Raw genomic sequence first — 17,691 nt, forward strand, 5'->3', positions numbered from 1 at the left:
GGAGACTGCCATTCCACGATTCTGAAAGAGAACCCAGGGATTGGACTCCTTAAGGAGCAGGGGGGCTACTGAGAGGCAGCCCGTTATCAGGCCTCCACGGGCTGACATAGGCCATCTCTGAATTAGTCGAACAGTCTTTCCAATTCAATGACTTTGCTGGCTCTTGATAACTCAATAACCTGACCCAGCTTTTCTTCACACTGCACACTACCCAACCCCCTTCTTGTGTCCATTTCTAGGGAACCACCCCTCGACACATGCACACGCACACACACACACACCCCATTAAGCTCCTTCTTTCCTGATGTTCTGGCTTTCTACATTGATGGAGGGAAAATGATGCAGTTTTAACTAAACTGGGCACATGGTATTCCAGAAGACACTCACCCCGAATTCATCTCAGCCACATGTTTCACTAAAATCAGAAGCCTCCTCATTTGTGGGGCGGCCACAGTCCCTGCTGACACAGGACCTGGGATGGAGCCAAAAGGTGAGTGGGAGCCACTGAGTTCTCTGTGCACCTGTGTTCAAACAATATCCAGAAACATATCGTGCTTTCTTAAATCAGCGAGCAATGAGAGCTGGCGGTTTCAACTCCAGGCCTTGGCATTCTCCGGTTTTGATTTTTGTTGTTGTTGTTGTTGTTGGTTTATGTCTTGATGAATCAAGAAGGTGAATTACTTCTGATCAAGTTCGCTGTATTATTCCAAGGGGTCCAAACAGCTCAGAAGATTAATTTATTGCTTTCTACCAGTTGGAACAATCTGGCAATCCCTAATTTTCAAATGGGATTGAGTTGTGTTCCTTTGAACAGATTGTCATGCATTTTAGTAAGTAAGTAGAGGTTAGAGACACATGTGATTACATGGAATGAGGCGGTGAGTTAAGAAGCATGTATAAAAAAGAGGTTTAAACAGCAGACGTGAGCCATTCCCGCTGCACCTAGGGAGGGGAGTTGGGAATACTGAGAACTGAGTCTGTTTTCTCTCCTCTCTTGTCTTTCTCTCTGAAGTGGTTACCCTGAATGTACAGACTACAGTTGCGTTACTTAGTCTGCTTTGTTTAATTAGTAAGATGATTCCATAAATAAAATCCATGCCGCGATACTGTCTGACTGTGTGTTCAGCAACTTACTTAATCTGCTTCTCTGGTACCTCAAAAGCAGCCAATAATTCTGGCCCCTCAGCTCTAGAGTTTTCCTAGCAGCCCCTGGGCAAACATCATCAGCTCTGTTCTGATGGGTCTCAGAGATAAGAATCCACTCCTGCGGCTCCCACCTGGCAGCGGGAGCAGGAACGTACTCTCTGTTTCCCCTTCTCACGTTTAACCTGGGGCGTCATAAGTACCTGCTCACAATGCAGAAGGAAGGGAAATGAGACCAGGATCTGAAGAGCAGAGGTGGAAGGCGTGTTTCCTGGACTCAAGCACCTCGCACATTGATGGAGCAACAGATACGTAATGAAATAATTGAAATACGGAGTTGTAAATGCCATGCAATGTAGGATTATCCTTAATAGTCTCTATTTTCCGCTGTGCATTGAGGTGTCCTCCCCAAGTTAGAAAGAGCAGTAAGGATGGTACCGGGGTGACCGATCCACTCTGCATTCTAACTCCTGTGAGACCCTGACACCCTTCCAGCAGCGTGGTGGTAGTGGTCAGAGGGACAGCAGGGATTCGGAAGTCTCTGCTCCCCCCTTCTAACCTTCCAGCGGTGCCTCCTTCAAGTTGTCCCCCCTCCAGAGTGCCACTGTGGGGCCTGAGGGCAATGACACGGCAAAGTGGTGATGCAGACAGCCTGGCTGCCCCATAACCATTCTTTTTATTCCTCTTTCAAAATACGGAGCAAGTTCCCTAAGGAGTTTGTCCCATTGTCCATCTTCACCAAGGTTCCCCTGAACGTGGCCTTAAGAGGAACGGACAAGGTTCACATCCTGGCTGCTCCCTCACCAGCTGTGTGTGCCAGTCTTGAGTTTCTGTTTCCTCACATATGTGCAAAATAGGGAGATAGTTGTGGCTCTCCGCTAGTGTCCTTGTGAAGCAGCATTGGGTCAGTGCGCAGGAAGAGCATGCGACAGTGCCCGGCACACGCCCGGCTCCATTGCTCGTAACCCCGGACACATCTGCGTGTTGCCTCTGTCTGCTGCCCAGATTGCCTTGATGGAGGACCGTCGGTCTTGGGGTAGAAAGGGGCCCACCCGTACCTTAGTCTTCCCTCGACCGGGGGAGCACAGTGGAATTCCATCAAGGCCACCGCGAGCCGTCCGGCCCTCGCTGGACACACAGGGCTTCCTCTGGCAGAACTAGTAGAAGCCAAGGGGACCCACCCCCCACATTTCCTCTCTGGTGCTGGTGTACAAGCCTGTGACATATATGAAAAGGGGAAGGGCCCTTGGAGGCAGCCTGTCTACACCCTTCATTTTCTCAAGACAGGGTCAGAGACACGGAGATGGAGGAGGGATTTGTCTCTGGCTGCCCAACGTCAGGGCTTGGACTGGAATCTGGGAGCCCCAACCCTACCCCTGCTTGTTTCTGGAATATGGTAAGAGGCAGCGTGGTGAGTGGAAAGAACAAGAACTTAGCGAGTCATGGGGCCAGGCCCAAATCTTGGCTCCTCTGACACGTCACCTGACCGTCTTTATCAAATAAAGGAAGATATTAACTCCTTTCTCACAGAGTGGCTGTGAGGATTAAAACAAGGGTCTGTGTGTGAAAGCACCTGGCTCGAAGCAGGTGCTTAATGAATGTTAGTTTCTTCCTATTGCAGTAGAACTTGGATATTTATAGATGCCTGGAAACAGGAGAGAGACCCAGAACTAACAAAGGCTTCTGACAGAGCAGCTGGCCCGGCGCCTTGCTCAGAGGTGTGCACAGGTGAGTGCCTTTAGGCGCCGACCTGAGCAGAGGCTGAGAGTTAGAGCAGAGCGCAGTGGGAGCCCTTTTTTTTCCAGGAACACAGATTAACTGGCTCAGACGCTGTGGGAAAGGGAAGGTAGGTTGTGCAACGCGCAGGTGGCCCTGGGCACAGCAGTGACCAGCGTCAATGTCAAGGCTGTTTTCCTCTGGGCTGTGCCCCCCGCCGGGTTCACGGGGCCCGTGGCCAAGTCAAACAGGGCTGCCCACGCTCAGGGCAGGCTGCACTGGCTCCGGGCGCTCCCAGGGACCAGAGCATCAGACTCTCAGGTCAAACGTTCGCCCCCCGTCACCGGGAGCAGCGCACCTGTGTGTCTATCACGCGCCAGCTGAGAAGCCAGCCCCTCTGTTCCTCCAAAAAAAAAAAAAAAGCTCCCGGGTTTGCATTTTCTTTAAAGCATCAAGCACTAACCGAACGCCAAGGCCTCAGCCAAGTCTAAACATTTGCCTTGGCACCGGGCCACCCTAACACAAGGCCTTAACGCCGGCCCGGGCCGAAGCGCCTTAAAAGAGATCCGCATGTTGAAATTCAGCAGGATCAGAAATGTGCCAGGTAGACAGTTGAATCTGAAGATTAGAATCAAAGGGTGAGTCACTAAATCTGAGGCGGAGTCAGGAAATGGCAAAGCAGTCTTAGGGCGTCCTGGAAGCCCCTGGCACAGAGGACGCCTCCCCGCCACCGAGGGCGGCCCTGGGCCCCGGCCCCACTGGGCCCCCTGCTCAGCCTTAGCAACCACTGATCCTTCCTAGGACTGTGCTGCTGGTGCAAACTGAGGCTCACAGGTGAGAGGCGACTAAGCACAAGTCACAGGGCTTAGGTGTGATGGAGGCTGATATTAAATCAAGGTTGGTTTAACCAAAAACCAAAAAACAACAAAAAAAAAAAAAAAGAGAGAGAGAGAGAGAGAGAGCTCACATTTTTTTTCTACCATATCCTGTTAGGAACCCAGAGTGAATGAAAAAGAAATGAGATATCCTCGTGATATAAGAGGCTTAACAAAAATTAACCCGAGTGTGGATTTCTTCGTTAGCTGGCCGCAAACAAACGCTGAGAGCCTTGGCGAGGCCAGGACACGTAAGTTCAGGCTTCAGCTGGCTGCCTGTGGCTCTTCTTCAATGTTCTGTGCCCAACCCAAGTGGAGTCCTTTCCATGACGCACCCCGAGGGGTTTCTCGTTGCCGGTGCCTTGCTGTTCCTTCTGCAGAGCATGCCTCTCAGAGCTCTGGTTTCTGAAAGCCTACCGACCCCCCACCCCCACCCCCCTGCCTGCAGGACTGGTCTCTGGCTCTCCCAGGTCAGAGAAGGACACGCTGCAGCTCTGGGTGCTGGGTACAATGCAGAGTCCTGGGTCCTGCCTTGGGGAAGTCTAGCATGGACCCCCAGAATATCAGCTTGAACAAACATCTAGATGATGGTGATGCAGAAGATGCATGGGGTGTATCTAGAGGAACATAGGCCTACATTTATGTGGGTTCCGCCCCATTAGAAACCTTCTTGGTATGCTATATGTTGGCACACCAAACTCTAATAAAAGAAATATACAAAAAAAAAAAAAATTAAAAGCAAGTAGAAAATCTAAAAAAAAAAAAAGAAACCTTATTTGTTCTTGTTCATATTTGCTTGTTTCCATATGTTTATTCCTACGTCTTTAGCGTCTTTAGGTTTCATGCAGGCGGTGTGCCTTGTCCATTTTATTTTTAATTCTTCTAGTGTCAGACACTTCATAGAGATTCTACAAATATTTACTGAGCTGAATAGCTACTATCTTTTTAATTGAAAAAAATAAAATAAAAAATCTGGGCAGCCTGGGTGGCTCGGTGGTGTAACACCACCTTTGGCCCAGGGCGTGATCCTGGAGACCTGGGATCGAGTCCTACGTTGGGCTCCCTACATGGAGCCTGCTTCTCCCTCTGCCTGTGTCTCTGCCTCTCTCTCTATCTGTGTCTCTCATGGATAAATAAATAAAATCTTAAAAAAAAAAAAAAAAAAAACCTCTGGGGTGCCTGGGTGGCTCAGTAGGTTAAGCATCCATCTTTAGCTCAGGTCATAATCTCAGGGTCCTGGAATCAAACTCAATGTTGGGCTTCCTGCTCATTGGGGAGTCTGATTCTCTCTCTCTATCTCTCAATCTCTCTCTGTGTCCCTCTGCCACTCCCCACTGCTCATTCTCTCTCTTAAATTAATAAATAAAACCTTTAAAACTTTTTAAAAATTAAAAAAAAGCTATTTGATAAATATTATTTTTGTGTTTTTTTTTTTTCTCGTTGCAGGTAGAAAGTAAATCTGGGGAGGGATGGCGGGAATAAATAGCAGGTGTGGAGAGACAGGAGAACGAGGATGCTGGGAGGATGTGCCTAAATGAGGCTGTGCCTTGTGAACATGAACCTCCCAGCGGTGGAATGAGGGGGTCTCCTCACAACCTTCGTGTTCTGAGGGAAAATTGAAGAGGTCCCAGGATACAAGATTTAGTTCTCTTTTTCAACTCCAGTTGACTTTGGAAGACAACCTTTTGAGAGCCCAGCTATACAGACAGGAGAGTCTGAGTTACACGGATTCCTCTAGCCCTTGGGACTCTAGCTACATGAGATAGAACCAGTTGGGTCTCTTGAAAGTCAATACATCTACATTTCAGATAAATTAACGTAGCTGCAAAAGGCCTCAAATATGATAACCTGTGTGTGTCCCCAGCTCAAAACTTCCTAAACACACATGCATTTAAACTCACTCAATTCAAAGATCATAAGGGAATCTAAGGCTTGGCCAAAGCGAGAACGTATTGTAGGATTTGGAATCCAGTGTCTTCACAGTGGACTCTAGGAACCTTAACTTGAATCCTCGGGACAGCCTCCCCTGCTCCCATCCTCTTCACCTGGAGCCCAGATCTGTAGACCATTCTGGTTTGTGTGTGTTGTGTTAATCTCTTGCAGGAAGTTTCCTTTCTTTTACCTTTTGCAGACCCAGGGAGATGTTCCTTAACTCAGTGGCTTGGCTCTCTTCTCCCTCTCCCCCATCTTTCTGTTGCTCCTAGAATGCCTGTTGAATTATAACCTTAGAGGCAAACTCAAATTCTCTTTATATCCCATACAATTATTCCATAAGGAGGTTTGAGTGAGGTTGTTGCTAAGAATTCATTTGTAGCATGCACTATCAGGTGGATCATATCACAACCTCATTTATTTACTCGATGTGAAAGAGGACTATAATGTCACATTTTATATTTCTTAACCATTTAACAAGACAGTCTTTTTTTTTTTTTTTTGGAAACAACTTTTACTATATCACTGGATACCAGGGATTTTGGGGGCAGATCTGGGAAACACTGCTTTGAATATTTAGGCATTTACAGCTTTCAGATCTACCTTGAGATTCTTTTAGGTGGATGTGGCCATGCCACAACTCAAAGATTATTTTCAGTCCTCTACTCATTAAATAAGAACAAATTAAAAAAAATCACCACCTATTATGTGCCAAGCACTTTTCAAAGGGCTGGGAAATATGATCTTCACTCTTTAAGGATTCACAGCCTAGGGATGCCTGGATGGCTCAGTAGTTGAGCATCTGCCATTGGCTCAGGTCGTGACCCCAGGGTCCTGGGATTGAGTCCTGTGTTGGGCTCCCCACAGGGAAGCTGTTTCTCCCTCTGCCTATGTCTCTGCCTCCCTCTCTGTGTCTCTTATGAATAAGTAAATGAAATATATATATATATATATATATTCTCTCTCTCTCTCTCTCTCTCTCTCTATATATATATATATATATATATATATATATATATATGCTCATAGGCTACTAGGCAAAACCTAAAAAAAAAATGAATGAAAACAGACAATTTTGATAAAACCAGGTAATTGCTCCAAAGGAGATGTGAATAAGGTTGATGAGGCCAAGGTGAAGGACTCTGTACAAATCCCTGACCTGACTGTGGGAGCACAGTTTCTGAGCACAGATCATCTGGATTTGAATCCAGACTCTGTTTTTCCCTCTTTGACCTTGAAGTAGTCACTTCTTTCTGTATCTGTGTCTCTACCTATATGTTTGTATGTATATACTTCCTCATCTGAACTTTGAGGTCAGTAATAGCACCTACCACATAGGGCTGTGTTAAGGATACATGAGTTGACATTTGGAAACTACTTAGAGGAGTGCAAGGTGTATTTTAATTCCTTTTGTGAATTCATAATAATATCTAGTTTCAGCATAAATGTCTATGAACAGCATTTCACTAGCACCATACCTTTGTACTTCCTATTCAATCTTGACACTAAATGAATGTGACTGGCCATGTGAAATACAGTGATGACCATTAGCAAGGTAGTGCTTCATCTTAACAGTTTCTCATTTAGTTCATCAAAAAATTAATAAGCCCCATCATCCAATGGGGGTATGGCTCTTGGCTAAGAGAGACGGGTATTAAGATCATTAAAGAACTTTCTTGTTTTAAAGTGAGCTCAAAGTTTAGTAGGACAGACAGGCATATGGCTCCAATGGACAATTATAATATGAACATTAACGTAACATGTCAGGAGAGTACGGTTGGTTCACCTAAGCCACCTTGAGGGTCTCAGGAAGCTTCCCAGGGCAAGGCACACCTGAGCCAAGTTCTCAAGGGTGAATCGAAGCTGATGGGGCAAAGTTATGATGGGAAACATCAGTTTGGTGAGGAGATAATGGGAAGCTCCAGTGTGGTCCAGTTGGGCATAGGCAGGGCCAGGAAAACATGGGAAGGTACACTGGGAAGGGACTTCCTGGAGGCATGGCAAACAGGGAAAACATTTGTCAGCGGTGTGTTATTTGAATCTCTGAAGTAAAGTGACTTTCCCAGGATGACATCATGAAGAGCTGAGGCAGCAAAACCGGGCTGTCCTCCCAGAACAATATGAGGTGGACACAAAAGCCCATTCCAGGCTCAGAAAGGTAAATCAGCCCGGCCACTTCTCCATCAGCTGCTATCAGGGATGTGCAAGCTCACTCTCAGTCTGGGTCAGGCCGGGGGCTTTTGTAATGGCCTGGAAGAACTTGACAGGCTGGCCTCTCTTCTGCTAGCCTTCCTTCTAGGCCCCAAGGCAGCTCACTTAGAGTAGCTCCTTTCTTTATATATCCAACCTTAGGAAAAAAAGAAAAAATAAATCTCAAAGCTCTGTTCTCCAAATACCTTAGGCTACTTTTTTCTACTATAGTTCTACACGAAAATGTTGGGCCCATCAAATGCTCCGAAGCAGGCATGAGAACAGTCAGTGTACAACATGTATGGAGAATGGGGTCTTGCTAACAAAGTTGAGGTTGAGTGGTTTAATGGGGATTATTTATATCCTACCATAGAAATTTTGAGTATCACCAACAATACTGAAGATGAAACCTGACTTTGCAAAAACATTTGCATGCATGTTGATAAAAAAAAAAAAGATTGAAAATATGATAAAACAATATCTTCTTTTGTCCTTCTCAGGCAGACAAAAACTTCCGGGCCTCATGTTCTGCCTTTGGGCACGTGCTGAGTCTTCCCTAATCGGATGTTGCAGAGGAAGGCTAATTATTTCCTGAAGGTCTCTGTTTACTAAAGTCAGCATCAAGCCAGATCACAAGTATCGGGAAATGTTCATAGACCAGAATAAAGCACTGGATAGCAGGTCCTGTTTGGTTATTTTCAAAATGTCTGATGTGCATCCTCTGTCATGTGGTCCTCAAAGAAAACTTGGGAAATAGGCTGAAGATGTCATCCTAGTGTAGACTTTATGGATGTGGGGGATATTTGAGTTCCATACAGTCTGACAGCTGCCAAATGGTGTTTGTATCTTTGGACCACAAATAAAAAAATTCTACCCACTGAACCATGAGGAAGGTGGTTGAGTATCACCAACCTGTTTTGAGTTAGATGTAGCCGAGTGCAACGTTGGCCAAGCTATAACCTCTGGACATCTGGATCTCTCATCTGTAAGATGAGATAAAAGGAACTGTCTTGTGGGACTATTGCAGGGTTACATGGGGCGGCGGTATCTGAAATGCTAAACATGACACCAAAAACAGAAATTTCAGTGATTTTTTTTCTTAAGACATTAATACGTAAATTCCTTTTTCCTATCACAATTTTAAAGGATCTTTTCTTCTTTGTCATACAAAGTAGATTTTTTTAACTTAAAAAAAATCTCTGTCTTGTTTCTGTTGTAGGAGAGACTCATGAATGTCATTTTCATTTTTGAAAAGTTGAACTGACCCAGGTTAGTTACTTCACTGAGGGATTTGGTGCGTAGGGAGCAAAAGCTCCCTGCTTCCTGGTCACTGGTCCTTGAAGTGTACTTACAAGTAGGCTGTTGAGGAGACTGAAGATGTGGCCTTGCTAATGCCATTTTCCTTTGAGAGAAGCCAAAGGCAATGGACAGCTCTGGCCCTCTCTTCACCTGAGGAGGATTCACTTTGTCCTCTTTCTTTGAGACCAACATGGAGGATTCAATGTTACTTTGATTTTGCCTCTAAATCAGGTTGTACCCTAGTTACCCCTCCAAGCTGACGTATTGCATATCCAAGCAGAGCCTGCCAAATCCAGAATGATGTTCCTCCACAGATCTGACCATTCTAGAATCTATGAAATTGTTCAAAAGCCCTTACTTGTTTTACAGAAGAAAACCGAAGTCACTGGCTTGGGATTCACGATCTGATCACTAGTTCCTTTCCTGTCCTGTCTCACCTCCCACCAGTGTTCAGACATGCTCAAATCGTAAGTTGAACAGTAACCCAGTGGATATTTTGTATATGTTGCTCTGAAGTGCACAAACCTACAGTTTCTTCACTGTTCATTCTTGGGGTTTCGTTTCTGGGCGGTCTCCTCAGACCCTCAGGATCCTTTGATTTGGTCTCCTTTAAGCTCTCATGACTCCATGTATGACTCACTGTACCCTCTCTTCTACTGAACTATCTGACACATCTTTCCTCACTTGGGAAGAAGCTTGAGGCAACCGGCTCATCATTGCTGCACGCCATGTCCTCACAGTGTGGAACCCACAGGAGATGCCTGTTAGTACTTGTTGAACCAGTAAACCTGGCTTCCTTCTTGACCTCACGAGCTTAATAACCGCAATGCATGTTTAGTGCCTACTATGTGCCATGTGCTGTTCTAAATGCTTGGGGTATGTGAGGGAGCAAAAAAAAGGGCAAGACACCCCAACCTCTGGAGCTTACATTCCAGCAGAATTGTGACTAGGCTCCTTCCACTTCTCTTTCTGTCAAAAGAGATTTTATTCACATATTCCTTCCCCTCCCCCTTCCTTCTTTCATCTTTCCTTCACACACATATCAGAAATGAACACGCCTTTACCATGCATCAGGTGTTTTAAGGGAGGATTCCTGGTGTGCAATGTAATGTGGTTTTTACAAAATAATTTACAAAAATTCTATGAGGCAGCCATCATTTTGTTTCTCCTTATGGAAAAACTGAGACTCAAGTTAGTTAACTACTCTGCTAGGATCCTTTTGACTGTGGGCAATAAAACACTGGCTTATCATGGATTAAACAACAGGCAATTTTTAAAATCTCAAATAACTAACTTCGGAGAGAGGAGAAACTTCAGGGTTGGTTGTTGGTGTTTTCAGCTTACAGATAAGGCTCGAGTTCTTTCTAGGTCTCTGCTCTCCTGTCCATGTTACTGACTTTTGTCTTCCCCTCACCAACCTTTCTTATTCTAAACACAGCTGCCAGAAACCAGGGCCCTGCTGCCTCGTTCAGATCCAGTGGAAGAGGGAGAGTGATACACACACACACACACACACACACACACAAGCACACACAGTGTGAAAGAGAGACTGTAGACTTTCTTAAGAACCCTCTCAATTTTTTCCTTGCAATTTGCCTGAAATTTGTCACATGCCCATTATGCATCAGCTAATTGGCAAAAGAGATGGCACTACTCTTAACACTAATTATTCCCACAGCTCTATCTGAGCTCAGTTCTCCAACTTGCATTGTGTCCAGGAAACACAAGAATAGATGTCGGGGAGTCAACCACAGTATCCCCCCCGCCCCCACAGACGGCAGCAGGAGTGGGAAGAACCAGAATGTTGCTACATGTCTGAGGGGCACCACGAGTCAAAGCTGGCGAGGTGGATCTTGTCATCGCTGGAAGAAACAAAACAGCTCAGATGTGAGTGAAGAAGCCAAATTTTCAGGATCTGGAAAGAGGAAATAATGTGGAAGAGCAAGGAGCACGGAAAAGCCCAAGAGCTGAGGATGACTGGTAGGGCACAGACAGAAGAGCCGCCGAGCCTCTTGCTTAGAGACCTGGAGGGACCCGGAGTGGGGATGCGGTCAGACTGCTGGAGGGAAGGGAGCTGTGCCACAAATGTCCAGTTTTTATCATAGGCTAAATTTTTGACGGGGAGCAGAATGTTTTTGCTAGGCTCACTCGTGCTGGGGATAGGGCACACAGGCATTTGGACGTAGAAACTATAAATGATATTTTTTCACTTTGAAAATAGAATATGCTAAAAAAATAGAAAGATATTTTTTGATTCTCTTCTTTTATTCACTTTCAAAATTTTGGTTCTCAACTGAATATGCATATTTTTCAAACATTTTAAGCCACTAAAATACTATGGTGAAAAGGTTGATACATTAGGCTTCAGTGGGAGCATAACAGGTACAATTTTTTAGGCGTTTTATGATATTGACAATTAAAGCTGAACACTTGCAGCCCTGTCACCAAGTATACACCTAGCATAGCCAACAGGAAGGTATGCAACCGTTTACAGATGACATGTGCAAGGATGGTTGCAAAAGCCCTATTTCATAACAGTGCCAAACCTGAAATTACCCAAATATCCACCAATAATAGAGGAGAGAAGGTGAGACTTCCAGAATGACCAGGCAAGGAGCTCGGAGCTCAGCAGGACATCTCTCCAGCAATGTAACAACTAACTGGCTAAAATCATGTCAGAAAATAATCATGTGAACTTTCTGGAAGTTGTCCTAAGCACACACACATACAGCAAATAGGGAAAAATTAATTCAAGAAAATCTACTAAATCTCTATGTAAACAGTGAGAGCCTGTGGCATTTAAGCCACTACCTACTTCACTAACCTCCTTCCCCCAGCTCTGTGCTACAGAAGCTCTCCTGTGGGCCAGTGTGAGAAGGGGGTTCCCTCTCCCCCAGCTCCTAGTCTGGGCTATGGTTTCCTTCCAAGAGGGGCAGGCAGCAGTGTTTCTCATCATCCCCAACCCCTGTGTTGCAGAAGCTCTGTTCCAGACAAACGGGGCAAAGATGACCCATCTGTCTTCCCCTACTCACTGAGGTAGATGAGACTACTGGAACTTCTTTGGCCCTTGCCCCAGCCTCCTCATAGGGAAAGGGCTTCACATCTGGAAGGGCAAGCCAAGAAAACCAGAGCCTGCCCTTCCCAAGTGCCCAATGTAGAGAGAGCCTTCACTCTGAGAGAAGTGAATTCCTGTGCAGAATGTTGGTTCAGTGATGCAGGGGCTCTGCCTTTGGGGAAAGGCAGGTTGTAAGGAAGAAGAGCTGTGTGGCTCTACCTCAGGAAGCTAATTAGAACAGGATGAGATAAATCCATTCCTTTTTTTTTTTTTTTTTGAGAAATCCATTCCTAAGGGTATTGTTGTTGAAAAGAATGGAGATCCTGGTGGAGAGTAATGAAAAGTAGGCTAGTAGTTCCAAGATACATGGAAAATGGCAGAACAGTCAGTTTAGTAGGAAGAACCAGGAAATGAGATGGTTAAGAAGAGCTCTCTCAGTATCAGAGGCAACGCTGAGGTCAGGAAAGCTTGGGAGCATGTGCTAGATTACCTCCAGTCAGAAGCGATCAAAGTAGGACATGGTGTAGACTTGCAGGCATCCCCCTCAAGGCATTAGAGACCCTTCAACAAACAGCAGAGAAGCCTCATTGGCAAAGTGGCTTAAACACAAGCTCTGCCCAAATACTGATGGAACTAGAGTCTGACCAGGGACTACAGCTAGAAAGCCAGGCTTAAAATTAAAATCTCAGTCCTGGCAGCCTACAAGGTTATGCATAAGTCCAAAGCTGCATTATCTCAGGGATTATCATAGAAGGAATCTCCAAGCGACCAGCCCTCGGAAGAGCATAGGGCAAAAAATCCAAACTCCCTAAATTCATAGTCACCTCAAAGCATACACTTATCCAATGATCAAGGGTGAAAATATAACTGGCTGGGGGACTTAAACCAACCTTTGACCAATAAGGAGTTTATGCAGACCTAGAAGTGAAGTTGCTAGATAGCAAGGCTAAAGGAATTTTAAAAATGAGGGAAAAAAAATCTGAGTAGGAACAAGAGAAACTGCTTTGCAAAGGAAGTGGATGTAATAGATTTAGTTTCAACCAAGTCCATAAAGAAATAAACAAATGACCAGGCAAAGAGCATCCACCCCTGAGAGGGAAGATTAGTATTGAGAATGACTGCAATATGTTACATAGAATAATCAGTTCCCAACCAAAATTATAAGACATACAAATAAATAGGAATGTGTGATCCACACACAGATCCACACACAGGAGAAAAGGCAGGCATTTCAAAACTGCCTTTGAAGGTGAACTTGACAGAGAAAGACTTCAAAGCAGCTATTATAAATATCTTCAGGAATCTATGCTTTAAAAATTAAAGGGGGATCCCTGGGTGGCGCAGCGGTTTGGCGCCTGCCTTTGGCCCAGGGCGCGGTCCTGGAGACCCGGGATCGAATCCCACATCGGGCTCCCGGTGCATGGAGCCTGCTTCTCCCTCTGCCTGTGTCTCTGCCTCTCTCTCTCTCTCTCTCTCTCTCTCTCTCTGTGACTATCATAAATAAATAAAAAAATTTAAAAATTAAAGGAAAGTAAGATGACACTGATATTGGATATCAATAAAAAGAAATTATAGAAAGACCAAGAGTTGAAAAGTATAATGAAATAAATAAAAAATTTCACTAATGATCAAGAATAAGACAAGGCTGCCCACTCTTGCAATTTCTATTTTACATTTTACTGGAGGTTCTAGTCAGGGCAATTACACAATTAAAAAAAAAAGACACCCTGATTGGAAAAGAAAAAGTCAAACTCTTTCTTGTCTCAGATGACATGATATTGTAAATAGAAAATCCTAAAGAATCCACTAAAAATCTATTAATAAACTAATAAAAATTCAGCAATACTGCAGGATACAAAATCAATATGCAAAACTCAGTTTCACTTCTGTACACTAGCAATGAATGTTCCTAAAATAAAATTAAGATAATGATACCATTTATGATAGCATCAATAGGAATAAAATAAAACTTAACAAAAGGAGTGTAAGTCCTGTATACTAGCACTATAAAACAGTAAGGGACTAAATTAAAGATCCAATAAGAGGAAAACATCCACATTAGAAAACTTAATATTGTCAATATGGCAAGACTCCCAAAATAGATCTACAGATTCAATGGAACCTTTCAAAATCCCAGCTGCCATATTTGCAAAAATTGACAAGCTTTTCCTAAAATTTATATGGAAATGTGCAGGACCCAGAATAGCCAAAACAATCTTGAAAAAGAACAAAGTTGGAAGACTCAAAATTACTGATTTCAAAACTCAGAACAAAAACAGAGTAGTCAAGATAGTGTGGTACTGGCATAAGGACAGACACGTAATCAAGGAGACAGAACTGAGAATCAAGAAATAAACCTCTATTTCTATGGTCAAGTGATTTAGCATAAGGATTCTCAGACCATTTATTTGGGAAAAATCATCTCTTCAACAAATAAAATCAGGAAAACTGGGTATCTACACATAAAGAATGACTTTGGACTCTCACCTCACATCATTCGAAAAATTATGAACTTAAAATAGATCACAAATGTAAAAACTAAAACTATAAAATTCTTATAAAATATAACTAAACACTAGTGACCTTGGATTACATAATGATTTCTTAAGTGTGACACCAAGGCAAGAGTGATGAAAGTGAAAATAGTTAAATTAGGTTACATAAAAACTAAAAGTTTTTGTGATCGAGATAATCCATCAAGAAGATGAGAAAACAACCCATAAAATGGGAGAAAATATTTGAAAATCATTTAACTGCTAAGGGATTTGTAAACAGAATACATAAAGGACTCACAGTAACAAGTGAATTTTTAAAAGACAACCCAGTCTTTACAATGAGTAAAGGATTTGAATAGATGTCTCTCCAAAGAGTGTATACAAATGGCCAATGAATATATTAAAGATATTCCACACCATTAGTTATTGTAGGAAAAGGCGAATCAGTAGCACAAAGAAAGACCACTTCACACCCACCAGAAGGGCTATAATTCAAAGGAAAGAGAATAACAGGTGTTGGTTGGGAGATGGACAAATCAAAAACCCACGTACATCACCGGCGGTTTGGAAGATTGTTCAGCCACTTTGGAAAACAGTTTAGCAGTTCCTCAGAGTTTGTCACAGGGTCACCACTTCTCATTAGTTCTACTTCGAGATATATCCTTGAGAGATGAAAATACACATCCATACATGTCTGCACATGCCTATTACAGCATCCTTCATAATAGCCAAGACGTGGAAACAACCCAAATGTTCATCAACTGATGAACAAATCAATAAGAAATGGCCCATCTGTATAATGGAATATATTCAGTGATTAAAATAAATGAAGCACTGATCCATGCTACAGTAGACTGAAATCATCATGTTATGTGAGAAAAGCTGCTCACAAAACACCACATGTTGTACAATTCTATTTACACATAATCCAGAATAGGTGAGTATATGGCTTATAGAAAGCAGGTAAGTGGTTGCTTAGGGCTAAAGGGGAGAAGAGTGCATGGGGAAATGGACATCAAGTCTCTGGGTTTCTTTTAGGGAGAACAAAAACAGTTCCAAAATGATTATTAGATTATGGTGATGGTGGCACACAGCCTGTTAATACACTAAAAATCATCGAATTGTACGCTTTAAATGGGTGAATCATATGCTATGTGATTTCTCAGTAACATCATTTTTAAAGGACTAAAACAGATAAATTGTGATTGATTTGTATGTTAATTACAGAAATGAGGACGAACAAATTTATACACGAAACACAGGTGTATCTTACAAAGATAGTTGAGCAAAAGAAGCCAGACACAAAAGAGCACGGGCTGTTTGATTCTGTCTCCATAAAAGCACTAATGTGTGCAATGGAATGAGAGATGGGGTTGCCTTTGGGAAGGGGGAGCGGGTGGGGGAGGGTGCTGGACAAGGTGGGCCTCTGACCCACTACTAGTAATTCACATTTCCTCCATCTGGGTGCTGGTTTCGTGGTTGCATTCCCTTTGTGAAGTTCATGGAGCTGAGCCCTGTTAGTTTTGTGTGGCTTTTCTACATGCATGTTCTATTTCAGTGAAAAAAAAAAAAAAAGATTTTTAAACACTCTATACATCTTGTCTTTTTTTTTTTTTTTTTTTTTTGTACACCCAAGTTCAGAGTTCTGGTGAAGAAGCAGCCAAGTGCACAAGATTCTCAGTTTGGCAACCGGTTCTCTGTTGGTTCAGCGTGATATCTAAGAACCACACGCAGAGCCTTTGAAAAGGGCCTAGGTTTCTGGATCATGAAAGTGGACTGAACATTGCAACTGCTTTCTTGTTCCCCAGGTTCCCATGGAATTATCAGAAAACACGTTGCTTTGCTTAAAAATAAGAAGAGGAGCCAGCAGTGGGCCAGATATTTTGAGATATCTTGGGAAACAAAACACAGATTAGATTGGATCGATGGAAAAGAAGAAAGGAACCATAGAGGTAGGGTGTGGATGTCATCCAAGGCCACCCCAGAAGAGTCTCAGATTTATAGCCACATAGAGCTGAGTGATCACAGACTGACTTTGATGTGGAAAAGAATGGAGAGGTGCATTCGGCGCAGCTGGGCTAAGGAAACACAGGACAGCGAGCTCCTGCTACCGTGGCCCTCCACACCACGTGCTGAGGGCCTGCAAGGAAGGCAGCTCCCCCGCAGCGAGAGCAACACTACGGATTCTTCATCCTTGTCCCTCCATTGGCCTTGAGAGATACTCTAAGAGCTCACTACTCAAGCTGTGGGCTGAGGAGCAGCAGGGGCAGGGGGGTGGGCGGGTGTTGGGTGGGGGGAAGGCGCTGGTTGGAAATGCAGAGCCTCAGCCCTGCCCAGCACCTACCAGATGAGTCTTCATTTTAATCACCTTGGGCTGGGGAAGAGGGGTTAAATGCACATGAAACATTGAGAAACTTACCTGCTGATACTTTCGAATCTACTATAACAGCATCGTTAGCATACATTTCAGTAATTACTGTGTGTTCTAGACTCGCTAGAGAAATTTCCCTCAAACCTCAGTGCTAAAAAGCGAATTCACTCATTGTGTCAGTGGCTGTTCCCCAGAGATGCAGAACCGATAGGATGCACATGTATCTACACATAGAGAAAGAGATTTATTATAAGGAATTTGCTCATAGGGTTTACGAAGGAGAGTCCTGAGTTCTGCAGGGTGAGACTTCACTGGGTATTTATTGAGTTATGTGTCAAGGACTGTGAAAAGTGTTGGGAGGTGAGGGGACAGCAGTGAGCAGAGTAAATCCTCAAAGAGTCTGTAGTTGATCCCATAAATAATCCAAACCTTGTAAGGGGCATATCTTCCCATTGCTTTAGTTGTGAGGGATTTAGAATGATGGAGGCTACTATCCGTAATTATGTAAAATCCCTCAGCGTTACTTTTTCTGTACTACAGTCATTCATTTCACAGTCTTATTTTACTATTTTCCTTTCTTTTCACTTCACTCAGATTTTTAAAAATATTTTATTT

The 17,691-nt window shown here is 43.7% G+C and overlaps 1 long non-coding RNA gene across 2 annotated transcripts; it reads left to right on the forward strand.

Moving 5' to 3' along the window:
• Positions 1-23: 23 nt before the first annotated feature.
• LOC140601796 (uncharacterized) lies at positions 24-16,967 on the forward strand. 2 transcript variants are annotated; one of them, XR_012004898.1, is made up of 5 exons: positions 24-490; positions 2,427-2,539; positions 8,357-8,537; positions 9,525-9,622; positions 16,514-16,967. It is a non-coding gene; the product is annotated as an uncharacterized lncRNA (long non-coding RNA). The 2 variants fall into 2 exon arrangements; XR_012004897.1 differs by having other exon boundaries at positions 2,431-2,539.
• The last annotated feature ends 724 nt before the right edge of the window (positions 16,968-17,691 follow it).

Source organism: Canis lupus, chromosome 12, assembly GCF_048164855.1.
Source record: "Canis lupus baileyi chromosome 12, mCanLup2.hap1, whole genome shotgun sequence".
NCBI lineage: Eukaryota > Metazoa > Chordata > Mammalia > Carnivora > Canidae > Canis > Canis lupus.